Source organism: Petaurus breviceps, unplaced genomic scaffold (assembly GCF_028583685.1).
Source record: "Petaurus breviceps papuanus isolate PSGF00001 unplaced genomic scaffold, PetGlider_PUasm1.0 90919, whole genome shotgun sequence".
NCBI classification, from domain to species: domain Eukaryota; kingdom Metazoa; phylum Chordata; class Mammalia; order Diprotodontia; family Petauridae; genus Petaurus; species Petaurus breviceps.
Genome location: NW_027187378.1, coordinates 24229255 through 24243657, shown reverse-complemented (window position 1 = coordinate 24243657; position 14403 = coordinate 24229255). Strand labels below are relative to the sequence as shown.

The window sequence follows — 14403 nt, the reverse complement described above, 5'->3', positions numbered from 1 at the left end:
GGGAAGAATAAGCAAACACCTACACTAAAGACCAATGGGGTTTAGAAATTACTCATCCCAGAACCAAAAGACTGAACAATATAAACATTACACAGGTATTAATAAGTAAATTGAGGAAGAAAATATGCACCATTGGAGATATGCACCACTTAATATCATATCTTTTAAAAAAACTTGTTCCATTTAAATGTTTCAAAAAATTATGGTTTAACTTGGAATTGAAATGAAAGGGATGCATTGTCTTAACATCGTTGTATTGTATGGTTGGGAGGGAAACTCAAGAGATTGATTCAAGCTAGAACAGTTGAAAAAGGATTTATAGAATAGTGATTTGAGCTGGAAGCAACTTGAGATCACTGAAAGCAGTGCACAGTTTCCTAAGTGTTATCCAGTTTGTTCCCTTCCTATTCAATTATAAGCCCAGTTTACTATCTACCTGCAACACTTAGCCAAAATAGGTGTTCCAAAAGTCTTAGTGTAGTTTTAAACTATTAAAGCTACTAAATTATTCAGCTGTTAAGCTTAAAAGTACAAAACTTTTGGAACTCCTATATATGTACCAACAGATTTATGCAATGGGCCACCCATCCAACTATTTGTCATAATCTAGGTAATATGTATTCTTCATCCACTTGCTTTTTCCTTTGTGGATAGCTAGGGTGATCTTTTGAGTGAGTGTGTATTTCACAGGATCACAGATTTGAAGCTGAGAGGGATCTTTAAGACCATCAAATACAACCTTCTTATTTTACAGATGAGGAAACTGAAGCATGGATAGTTTAAATATCTTGCTCAGGCATCATCTCTCCCTGAAGTCTTTTCTTCTCCAGGCTAACCATCTTCATTTCTTTCATTTCTCATATGGTATGATTTGAAGACTCTTCACCACTCTGGTAAGCCTCTAGATATTCTCCAGTTTATCAAAGTCCTTAAAATGTGGCATTCAGAACTGAATATAACACTCCAGATTTGGTCCAGTCAGAGCAAAGTATAGCAGATGATATCACCTCACTAGTACTAAACACAATGCCTCTCTGAATTCAGCCTAAGACTGGGGAGTGGGATGGGGAGAAGTTGTTTTTACTTTTTTTTTTCTGCTATATCAGTATTAATGTACATTAGGCCTACACTCTATTAAAATTCCCAGATCTTTTTCAGACAAACTGATATCTAGCCATGAGTCCTCCATCCTATGATTATGAAATTGATTTTTTTGAAATCATGTAAGACTTTATACCTATATACTCAAGTGTGATCTTATCAATGTGGGTATTCCCTCCAATTAAGAGAATTGCCAGGTTATCCTATGTGGCCATTACCATGTCTTCCCATAAGTTCACCACAGGTAGTTCATCCAACATGTTAGAGGCCTTCCTTGCCTTCTTTTGACATCGTGAGGATATAGCACTGAAACATATAGGCTGTCTTTGTTTATTCCTTCCTCTTGTCACCTGACTAACCCATCCTTCTTTTTGCCCATATATTTCTTTGATTACATATTTTACTGTGCTTCCCTTTCATAATTGCTTTTTAAAACATTTGTTGCAACCTACGCACACACACCATGTACCTCCCCAGTGCTGTCTAGGTGATGCTTATCTGTGTTGACATTGAATTATCAATGACTGTTCTTTGGGTCTGGCCATTCAACTAATTCTGAATCCTCCTAAGGTATTGTTGTTTAAGTCATTTCAATCTTGTTCAGAAGGCATGAGAGGCTTTGTCAAATACTTTGCTACTTAAACTATATCTACATCAGTCCCCTGATCTACTAACCCTATTGAAAAAGGAAATGAAGTTAGTCTGAAATGACTTGTTTCTGCTGAAGATGGGGATCTGGCACTCAGAAGAGTGGTCAGGACAACAAGTGTAGATTTGGTGGTCCTCTACATAGAGGTGACAGTGGAATCTGTAGGAAAGTCTCAAATGGCCAAGAGAGAGAGTATAAAAGGAAAAAAAAGAGAATCAAGAATAGACATTTGGAGAAACACCTGCATTAAGGAAAAAGATAAAGAGACAGGGTAGCTAGGTGACACAGTGAATAGAGCACTGGCCCTGAAATCAGGAGGACCTGAGCTCAAATCCAGCCTCAGACACTTGACACTTAACTTACTGTGTGACCTTGGGCAAGTCACTTAACCCCAATTACCCTGCCTTCCCTCTTAAAAAAAAAAGATAAGGAGACAACAAGAGACAGAAACAGGGTAGTTAAGAAAGGGAGGAGAAGACCAAGGAAATGTGATATCCCTGAAGTCTCTGCCAATTATCACCTATATATTTACCTATTTACAAGTAGAATATAAACTCCTAGATAGTAGGGTCTATTTTTCTTTCTGTCATTGTATCCTCAGTCCCCTGCACATATACTTAATAACTACTTATTGGATGGGTTTGGAAGACACAGAAGAGAGTATTCAGAAGGGGTGGGGAGACTTAAAGGTTGCCGAGGGCAGAGGACGCTAATGAAGCTCCTGTTGAATGATCTCCTCCATGAAGCCTCTGACAGAATTCTCAATGTCCCTCAGTGTCCCTCTTAATTGTTCTATTCTTCTTTTCATCTGAGCTATTCAAAGGAGCTCTCAACCCCACTCTTATTTTCTTGACCAGACATTTCTGGATTCACCACATGATATCTCTCCTTATTACCTACTGTCCCTCTAGCCTTTATTTTCATTTATAAATGTGTAAGCATCTCTGCCTTGGGCCTATTCCTTTTTTTTTTTTTTGGCCTCAACACATGCTAAAGTCTTATGAAATCCTGCCCTTTACCCGGTCCTAACACAAGTATTACTCTACTTTCATTGTTACACAAAGGTCGCTGTAGTTTCAGAGTAACTCCCACAGGTTTTCAGTAAGTGACCATATGTGATATTAAAACATGAATGGGAACACAAAATTTAAAGGTAACTCTAGTTCCCTCTCTAGGAGTCTTCTCTAAAATGTAATGTTACCCCATTGAGGGAAGAGAGGTATTTTCTAAAAACAAGGAAGATTTTTAATCTCAGGGCAAAGCTATCCTTACCCAGTGAGATCATGTTCCTGTAGTTCTCCAGCATCACATCCCTGTACAAATCCCTCTGAGCAGAGTTCAGTTGCTTCCACTCTTCCTGGGTGAAGTTCACAGCCACATCCTTGAATGTCACCAATTCCTAAAATACAAACATTGTTGCTCATCCATGGTCCTTTTCTCCCCATGACCTAGAGGGAAGAGGCAAAGAAAAAAGCACTGGAAGGAGCTTAAAGTTCAGAAGAGGTACTGGCAGAATTAAGGATATGGCTGTTTTTTGGTAAGGTGTGTAATATGAAGCAAATAGTTCTTGATCTTCTCTCTCTTTTGTTGTGCCCATCACCAGTTCACTTTTGAGGGAGAACAAAAGTTAAGCAAAGCATATTTCCTAGAATAGGGGCTTTTAATCTAGGGTCCATGAACTTGGATTTTTTTTTAATTTTGATAAATGCATTTGAATATAATTGTTTCCTTTGTAATCTGATATATTCATGCCACAAATTTAAAAACATTACTCTAAGAAGAGTATACTTCACCAATCTGTTAAATGGATTCATTAAATAAAACAGATTAAGAACCTGTGACCAAAAAAGAAGGAGATCTATTAGTACCAGATCTCAAATTATACTATAAAACAGTAATTATTAAAATTATTTGGTACTGATGATTTGGTAAACTGATTACCAAAATGATTTGGTAAAAAAAAATTGATAAGTTGATCAGTTGAATAGGTTCCTTATATAACAAGTGACATAATAGTTGGGTGTCCAATAAACCCAAAGACCTCAGATACTAGAGCAAGGATTCATTATGTGATAAAAAGCTGTGGGGAAAACTGGAAAGCAGTTTGGCAGAAATTGGGTATAGACCAACATTTCACATTGTATACCAAGATAAACTCTGAATGGATACATGACTTAAACTGAAGTGGTGACATCATAAGCAAGTTAGAGGAGCTGGGAAGAAATTATCTTTCAGATCTATGGAAAGAAGAAAAGTTCATGACTAGACAAGCAATAGGGAATCACAGACAATAAAATGAACAATTATGATTACATAAAACTGAAAAGATTTTGCATTAATAAAAATCTAACAGTTAAAATTAGAAGGGAAACAGATAATTGGGAAAAATCATTGCAGTAAGTTTCCTACAAAGGTCTCATATCCAAGATATATAAAAAATCGATTAAAATTTATAAGACTAAAAGCCATTTCCCAGTACATAAATGGTCAAAGGATGGGAACAAGCAATTTTCTTTTTTTTTTTTTTTTAAAGCAAGCGGGGTTAAGTAACTTGCTCAAAGTTACATGGCCAGTTATTTCTGGGTGTGGTGCTGAGTATCTGAGCCCGGATTTGATCCAGGTCATCCCGACACTGGAGCCGGTGCTCTTACTCACTGAGCCACCTGGCCACCCCAAAATTTACATGAGAACAAGCAATTTTCAAAGGAAGATATCCAAGTTATCAATAATCTATGAAAAATGCTTCAGATCATCAATAATTAGATAACACAAATTAAAGTAACTCTGAAGTTCTATCTCATACCCTGGCATAGACTCATAGACTGGCAAAGATGACAAAAAAGAAAAGTAACTAATGTTGGAACATCTGTAGGAAACGAGTAAATTAATGTACTGCTGGTGGAACTGTGCATTTCTGGAAAACAATATTGCACTATGCTCCCAGAGTTACTAGTTTGTACATTCCCTTTGACCTAACTACTTTTAATGAAAGAAAATACTTCAATGCCTTTTCTTGCCTCAAAAAAATATGTGAAGAATCCATTTATTTGGAGAAAGGGCTTCATGGATATAACAGCATCACAGAAGCATCATGATACAATGGAAAAAGCATGAAACTGGGACCTAGAATACCATGCTGTTGTTACCAGTTTGTCCCACCTAGACAATTCCAGGCAAATTGCTTAACCACAGGATATCAGCGTCCTCATCTGTAAAATGGGGCTAATAATGAGGTAATGAATAGTCCCACAAATCACTCATGAACATTAACTTAATTACTTCAAAATAATCCTTCCCACATACCCTGCCTGTACCATATCAGTTTCTGAAAGGGTGATATGATAAAAATAAGGGAAAACATGTTAAATATTAAAAATATTATCTATTCATGAGACTTTCTTGGTTTTACTCAGCTCAATTTTCAGAACTACTGACTTAAGTCTGAAAACTCATAAAACTTTGGAGAAATGCACTTTTTTGGACCTCTGAGATACAGGGAGAAGGGGTAAGTTATTCTCTACATCTTTGTTTACTTTCCACACAAGTGAAAGATGGAAATCGTCCCTCTCTTCTCAGCTTTAGACTACACAGTATTGCACATTTCAAAACTAAAAGAAGAGGGAGTGAGCTAGAGGACATGATAAAGAGACCTATGATGAAGTCCCAAACAAACTCAGTGAATGAGGATGGGGACAGCACCAACCAAGACAACCTTCTTTCCAGCTTATACAATACAAGCAGCCTTATACTGGTATGATAGAAGAAAAAAACTGCAATCAGAAAACTTGAATTCAATTGAAAGTTCTACCACTTAAACTCTCATTTTTAATTCTTTGACCTTCGGTTTCCTTGTTTGTAAAATGGAAATAATGCCCTCACCCTCTTTGAAGGGTTGTTGTGAAGGTAAAATAAGTGAAAGTGCTTCAAAAACTATCAAGTGCTATATGAGTCACTACATTTTTATCTTTCTCTCTGAGAAATATCAATTAGCCTCATTCCTTATCCTCTGACCAATCTTTGATCACCCTCACTTACTTTCTCATGCACATGGGTCAGACTATCCATGAGAAATTGTTTCCTCACTGTTCTCTGATGTGGTGCTTCCACTCCAGTTCTGATTTCCCTAGATAGAATGGTTGGTGATTCCTCCAACTCCAGAGCCAATGGGATATTTTCCTTTTAGAGAATCTCAGGTCTCAACTATGAATCCCAGAGCAGTATCAGAGTTAATTGAGTGTCCTTCCAGTTCTTGCTTCCTCCTGGAATTGAAACCACCTAAAGATCCAATGAGTATTTCTTATCCTAGGGTGGATTTCTGTTGCTAGATGAAGTGCTTCTACTCAGGAATCCAATTTATACCTGTAAAATATAAGCATTGTAAATAGAACATGTTTCATAAATGTCAGCTGAATGAATTAATGGAACCCACCCTCTGCATCCCCAGGTAAGACCCCTAATAGATTCTACCAAGACTTACTGGAAAAATATAGGAGAAAGCCAACATCAGAGACCCAGAAAATACCTCTACCCTCTGGATTCCACAGAAATGGAAAAAAGTACATCAAATACAGTGTCTATTCGTGAGATGAACATGAGGGAGAAGTGATAGGCCATTCTTAAACATCAACAGAGCCCCTAAAATTTGGTGTAGTCACAGTGAAGTACATACACACATACATACACACACACAGGATTAATACACAGAGAAAAATATAGATTCAATCCCAAACCTAAGATTCTATCCTAAAGACCTGAAGATAAATGCTATGCCCATCCCTCCAGGGATAGATTCTGAGAATTCAATTCAGTTCATCAAACACTAAGAGCATATTATGTACAAGGTATTTCCCTAGGTGTTAGGGGTATGTAATAGAAATGGGAATTTGAAGATCTTCCCTGCCCCTTAATAGACCTAGTGGGGAATTTGAAGACCTTCCCTGCTTTGAAAATAAACTCTGCCCCCTAATAGGCTGAATGCAATAAGAAGGAGCCTGTGATGAAAGGAATTTCTGAAGGGTGGAGCAGAGCCCACAGGAAACTTCACTGCTGTGAAGATAAACTCTGCCTCCTGATAGGCTGGATGTAGTCACATGGAGCCTGTGGTGGGAGGAGTTTGCTGAAGGGAAACAGAGCCCACAGGAAGCTGGTAGCCAGAACTAGAGATGTTGGGAGAAAGAGGTGCTCAGGCAAGGAGATAGAGAGGTTTGTGAGCAAATATTGATCTAGGTTTGCAGGAAGGCTAAAGGATGCTATGGCTCTCAGTGTTATTATGGCTTCTGAATATCTTTGGTACTATGATGGAATGGGCTTACTGGTTTTGGGATTTGATTTTCTGGTGTCTAAATAAATGTTTCAGTCCTGTCCTCTCTATGGAGAGTTTGGTATATTTTGCGAACGTCATGCAATATTTATAGTCAGGGTCTCTATCATGATTGTGGGCACTGTAAATATTGCATTGGTGCTACAGGGTACAATATGAAAAATGGCATATCCCTTTCCTTAAGAATGTTCCAGTCCACGAGGAAAAATGACCTGTACACATAATACAAAGGAGAACGTGAAAGAAGCAAAGGAAACATCTAAAGAACTCTAGGAATTCTAGAGGATGGAGAGAAGCCTTTTAGCTGGGAGATTACAAAAGGCCTCAGGTAGAAGATGATACCTGAGCTAAATCTCAAAGGAAGAAGAGAATTTCAACAGATGGAGTGGAGGAAGGCCTACATTCTAGGCATATAGGATGACTGAAATAAATATATGGAATCAGAGAATGGTGGGCTGGAATACAGAATCAACAAAGAAGAACAGTATGAGATGAAGCTGGGGCTGATAAAAGCAGAGTCTGAATTGGGACATCTCAAATTACAAGAGAGCAGTGTTTATATTTGATCCTAAGACAACAAAGAGCCACCAAAGGTTTTTGAGCAGGGGAGTGACATAGACCCAATGATTTTACCAGCTATATGAAGGATGGGTGGGAGAGAAGGGAGAGCAGAAGGGGAAAACATGGTTAGGACCATTTCTTTGTAGGAAGAATGAAAAGTACTTTTAAAAAGCTGATAAATTGGTATTTCCCTTGAGCAAGCTTACCTTGGGGTAAATAGAGCTGACTGGATGAGATAGAATAGGCCTGATGGCAGTAACACCCAAGGTCACTTGGAGAGTGGGAGGAGTGGACACAGACCATGTGAAGTTTACTAATATCCTCTCCCCCATCACCACCCATGGTCACCCTCCCCTAAGGACAAGGTAGAAGTGCCTCTACCTGGCCTCCCACCTCTCTTGGGTGACTGAATATCTTGGATAGGGAGAAAGCCTGATGAAGTAGAAATAGCACTGAGTCTGAATATTGGTTCTGCCACTTAGAACTGACGGGTACATCACTGAACTTCTCTTAGGCTTAATGGACAGACAAAGAATGTCTGGAATGGGGGATAGTTGGAGGGGGGCAGGTGGTTCTAGTCCTAGTGTACTCTACTCTGGATAGACTACATAGGAACTCTTGCATCTGGGTCTGCAAACTGGAGCACTTCCAGAGAAGAGTGACCAGGATGATGAGGGAGGGCCCTCAGCTTGCTACATAATACCTGGCTAAGGGACATAGGGACATAGAGCCCTGAGAAGGGAAGACTTAACAGAAACATGATGGCTAAGTCCAAAGGCTATCACAGAACAAGACAGCATCCCCAAGAGTAGAACCAGAGATAATGGGCAGAGTATGTAGAGGCAGATTCAGTGTGATAGGAAGAACTTCCTCACAATTAGAGCTGGCTAAGCAGAAAGGGCTTAGTAAGAGGCAGTGACCTTTCTACCATCAGAGCTGTTCAGGTACAGGCTTCCTTATTGAGACCACATTTGGAATATTATTACTTTGTTTATATTTTTATATACTTGTTGTGAATATGCTGTTTCCCCCAGCAGAACTGCCCTTTATAGAAGGTTTTGCAAACCCAAGTGCCTGCCTAGCAAACCTTCTATAAACGCTTGTCAATCGGCTAATTCTGTTCCAGTCGGAACCCCAAGTTTATAAAGGACAATGATAAACTATTCCGAGGAAGGCAGTCATGATGAGCACTTGTCTGAGATGCTTCCTCATAAGGTATAGGTTGGATTAGATGAGCTCTGAGGTCCCTTCTAATTCTCAAATTCTATGATTTTATGATTGTGAGAGGCAGTGGAAAGAAAAAAAGGAGGGATCGACATGAAAGGTGTAGTGAAAATAGGATCAACAGAACTTGGTAACTGATTGAATATGACAAATGAGAGAGAATCAAAGTAAATAACAAGGTTTCAAACACAGAAGACTGGTTGAATTGTAGTTTCCCTGACAAAAACAGTGAAATCAGGAGGAAAAGCAAGGTTGGCAGGCGGGGGTGGGGAGAGTTAAGTTTTATACATATTGGTTTGGGGTGCTAGAGGGACATCCAGGAGGAGGTATTCTGTAGGCAGTGAGAGGAGGCTGGGATCCACAAATATTCCCAGGGTCAGTCTCTACACCTAGGGAACTGGCTAAAAGGCAAGATTTAAAAGAAATGATCTCTACCCTAAACGGTCATCCCACAAGCACCTAAAATTTCCCCAATTAGAGAAATTAACACCACTCTTAGGAAAGTCAGGGGACACAGCTATTACTCATTCACATTTTTGTCTGGATACAGGACTTGTGAAGGGGATTTCTTCTAGACAGGAGAAACCTGGCATAAAATCCTTGCTTTGTTATTAATTGTGATTATGTGATCATGAGCAACTCCTTCAGAACCTCAGTTTCCACTTCTGTAAAATGGGGCATTGGATAACATGATGTTTAAAGTCCCTTCTAGCTCTAAAATTCTAAGATTTATTATCCCTAAGGAAACTGGCAACCCTCATAATAGAAATTCCTGAAGGAAACAAAAGCAAAGCATTTGTTTGCTAGAGGCCTTGAAGTAACTGAAAGCTTATAGTTAATAAATAACATTACACAACAAATGTTCACACTACCAAGAATATTACAAAGTAAAAGGCAAGCTGCTGGCACCATTTGCTTTGGAAGCACAAGTATGCTTTCAATATACAAGTAGATTTTCAGTTCTATGCACTTTGTCAGGCTGGGAGGGTGTCAGCTTAGAAATACCCAGCCAGCATCTGGCTTGGAACTATTTCAGCTCTCTTAAAAAATAAAGGCATGTTATTCTGTTCATGTCAAGGCTCACGTGGAGTCAAAGATACTAGGTGACAGTTCCTTATGATTAGATTAGTAGCAAAAAATGAGAAACAGACTTAAAAAAACACCACCACCAGAAAACATTGAGAAACTTGTCTTGTGGAGTAGAAAGAACCAGAAGTGCAGGGTTCAAGCATCTATCACCACTTACTAACTGTATGTCCCTGGCAAGTCATTACCTTTCTAAGCCCTTTTCCTTATCCTTAAAACCAGGATAACACTTGCACCTGCCTCACAGAGTAGTTGTGAAAAAACTGCTTTATGAACTAATGCTCCATCAAAATATGTTTTTAAATTGCTGGTTTGAGGAGGGACAATCATAACCAAAAGGACACAATACAGTTACGTTTTTCATCATGGTATATAAAACAACGTATTTCTGAATGTATTAGGTAGATGGGGGAAAGGAGGGAGAGTTAGCACTTCAAGGGAAAACAGGCTTGGATATTAGTGTAGTCAGAGTGGAAGTCTCAGGAATGTAAGGGGAGAATTCTAAAGTAGCAGCCCACTGAATTTGCAAGTCATAAAATATCACAAGATGTGAGAGCTGGGGGGAAAAATCCTTTTGAGATTATCTAACCCAGTTCTCTCATTTTACAGTTGAGAAGACTGGTGACCAGAAGCTAAAGAATTCAGCCAAAAATCATGTAGCCAAACCTGTGTGGAGCTGGGACATGACTTGGGTTCCCTAGTCTAGTGTTCTCTCCACTACATCTCAATGTTTCATCCACTTGGCTTGTGCAAAGGAACTAATTTTTCAGGTCTCACTGAAGGTCAGACTGACTTAGAGAGAGGTAGCTTCTGCCCACAGCAGTGAGATCAAATGGCAGGGGGAGCTCTCCATAGTGAACCAGTCTCTCATTGATGCAGGAATGGATACTGTGCTAAAAAGAAAAGTTGTGGCCTGGAGTAGTTTATGTCTGGAGAAGCTACACAAACACACAACTGATCAAAGTTGACGGTTTTGCCCCCTCTCACCATTCTACAGAAACTGTTCTCTCATGGGTTAACAATGTCTTGTCTTCTGATTCCAGCAAATGTAAAGGACTTTTCTTAGTTGTCATGTTCCTCTCCTTTGCATTGGAATGAAATCTATTATCTCTTTCTACTGGGGAACCCTCACCCTATGATTAGCAAAGTTCCCTTTCACCTAAACTTATTTCACACATTCCTTCCAGTCTTCACTGGAATTGGTCCTTACCTGAAGACATCACCACCCTCACCTATGAAAGATTCTTCCCCCCCCCACCCCAATAACCCTAAAATCAGTGGGAAAATGTGTATGTAAGACACAGGGATAAAGTGACCATCTTGACTACCCAGTGCCACCTTTGGACCATGAAAAAGCCAACTTGTCTCTCTTTCCACATTTCCCACAGTAGAACTTTTTGGGAAACTAGAAACGACCCTTGATGATCACCTAGTCTAGGGGTTCTTAACTGTTTTGTGTGTCATGGACCCCTCCAGCAGTCTGGTGAAGCCTATTGACCCCTTCTCAGAATCATGTTTTTAAATGCATAAAATAAAAATACATAGTATTACAAAGAAAATCAAAGGATAGTAAAAATAAAGATGCAATATCTTTCCCATCCAAGTTCATGGGGGACTCCCAAAATCTATCCACAGACCCCACATGCACCTCAGGTTAAGAACCCCAGATCTAGTTCAACTACTTTTTATACAGGGAAAGTAACTTGAGGAGAGGGGAGAGAGAGAAGAGGAGAGGGAGAGAGAGAAAGGGTGAGGAGAGGAGAAAGGAGAGGAGGTGAGAGAGGGGGACATGCCACCTCTTCCAGGAAGCCCTCAGCGTCTGATTCCTTGCCCTCGTTTGGTGCCGGGTCATCTTCCTGACCAGACTGCCTGCTCCGTGTCCTCCTCACCCGGGTTACCACCCCCTGACCCAAGTGAATGACGGGGTATGAATGACCGGAGGTTGCGAGCAGGCTGGAGTTCACCGGTCCCCCAAGGGCAAAAGTCATGGGGATGAATGGACGCTGGCCTCCGGACAGACCCTACCCTTCACATCCCGGAGGGGTTTCTCCTCGGCCCCGAAAGCTCCGCAGAGCTTCTGTCTCCGCCCCCGAAGCTGTTCAGGCGGACAACTGTCCTCGTTCATGTCCTCACCTCTCCAGTTGACCCTCTTCGCCTCGACCCAGAAAAACCGGTTCTCTGCCCGACCCGCTACGGTCCCCATCCTGGAATGGCACTAAGCCTACGACAGTCTCCCTAGAACTACGATTTCCAGCAGTCCTTCAGGTCGACTCACTTCCGGTTCCCAGCCTACACTCCCCGGGGCCTTAGCAACCCAAGTTCAAGAGTCTCACAGCGCGTAGAAACAAGCCTAGGTAGAGATGCCGGGAAATTGAGTCTCAGAGCCAGAGGCAAATGGATTTCCGGAGTCGAGAATGGAGCAAGCGCTCTGGCTGGGCTCCTGTCAAACTACATTGCTAGAAAAGTCGGACTCCGCTTAAAGCACCGCGGAGCCTAGTCACCATGGTAACAGCCTCCATGGCTAAGGTCATTCTCTTCCAGGTTTTTCTAGGGAAAGTGGTTTCATTTTGCAAAAGAACCTGAGGTCCATATAAATTAAGCCAGGGGTGGGGAACCTTTTCATGTTGGAAGACCGAATTAATATTTAGCTGTAATCAAATAAAGCTGCATTCAAGAAACTTCAATTAAATATAGTTTAAAATGTACATTATTTTGTAAAAATCTACTATGTACCTAATTTCAAAAAATGAAAACTATTTGCTAATTTTTAAGTTAATTAACCTTTTAATGACTTTGGTGTGTCTGCTTTTTGTTAGTAAGCATTTGAATATTTGAATGCAGCATGGAGGTCCGAAGTTTCAGTTGATCCTCTAGGTGGCTATCAGTCATTTGTGACCTTAAGGGTGGCTTGATTTGGGTTAGGTAGGAGAATGTAGATTTGCAGCAGTAAGTGGATGAAAAGTAAGAAAGCATTTTTCTGACATGGTGCCAAAGTGTAAAGGTGTACTTTCCCCTATTTCAATTGGATCTTAGCATCAAACAATGACTTTAAAATGTCATCTACTGAGAGTTCAATCGATTCCACCAGTAGTTCTTTAGGTGCCTTGGTGATATCAACTAGGTGAAGCTGAAATGCTCATTTGAATATTATGTCATGCCTCTCAAAGTCATGTATTCTCCAATTAATAAGTCTATAACAACTGTGTATTCTTCAGATAATTCACATATATCATCCTGCTCATCAATGACTTTTCCTAACTGGGGAAAATATTCATCTGAAATTTCCTTTTGAAGAAGTGTTTTGAAAAAAGAAAGCCTTTTTTAAAAAATACTTGGATTTTTTTTGACCACATATCATATATAGACTTAGTTTTTACTTTGGAAAGAAATATTTGTTATTTTGATTTGACATATCACACAGAAATGCAACATTCCTATAGTAATCTTCTTTCAATGATTCACATTGCTGATTATGTTCTTCATAAAATTTAACTATCTGTTATCACAGAGATAAAATTTTGGCTAACACCTGTCTCTTCGATAGCCAACAGACTTTAGAAGGGATAGGGTGCAGTGAATAGAACACCAGCCCTGGAGTCAGGAGTGCCTGAGTTCAAATCCGGCCTCAGACACCTAACACAAAACTAGCCATGTGACCTTGGGCAAGTCACTTAACCCCAATTGTCCTACCTTTCCCCCTCCAAAAAGAAAAAAAGAAAGAATGGATAGGGCAAATCCACACATCCTCATCATTCAACTTTAGCACGTTACAAAATTGATGATGCTGTGTTGCATTTGCATGAATATAGTTAATACTTATAACTTGTTGCAAAGTGTCACTTAAAACAGTAGCTTTAGCACAGAGATTTTGCTAATTCAAGATACAATGAAAAGAAATAAGAGCATTGTTAATACTTTTTTTTTTTACTGATTTCTGGGGAAGCAGGTGACACTCCTGGATGTGGTCATGGAACGATATGCCTTGCTCAAAAGAAATAGTTAATAGTTGAGATAAGAGTTGGGAATAACATCATGTTAAAATTATGTATAACTTATAGATATCCACAAAGCAAAGGATGGGAACATGGTGGAGAGCAATTTATTGGGAATAAAAAAATGACATGTATTGTGGGAGAACACAGACCACTTAACCAGATGGAGTATATTGATAATGATTTCCAAATACAGACTGCGAAATTATATAGGGGACAAGATATAATCATGATGATATACTAAAGTTATTTTTAAAAAGTCTATTTTGCTAATCTGATAAAAGCAAAATATAATAAATTATTGATTTGCTGACAATTTCAGAGCCAAAGAATTTCAGATTTGAAAGGGACATTTAGCACAACCTGTATTTTAAGAATACCAGTGATAACCTGGCCTTTTGCTGAGGACCTTCAATGAAGAGGAAGTCATTACCTGAGGTGGTCCATTTCACTTTTGGACAGCTCTCACT

General features: G+C 39.6%; 1 pseudogene; it reads right to left on the bottom strand.

Annotated features, from left to right (window-relative positions):
• LOC138152185 (zinc finger protein 184-like) overlaps window positions 1-14403 on the bottom strand; it is a 124050-nt pseudogene that overhangs the window by 39380 nt on the left and 70267 nt on the right.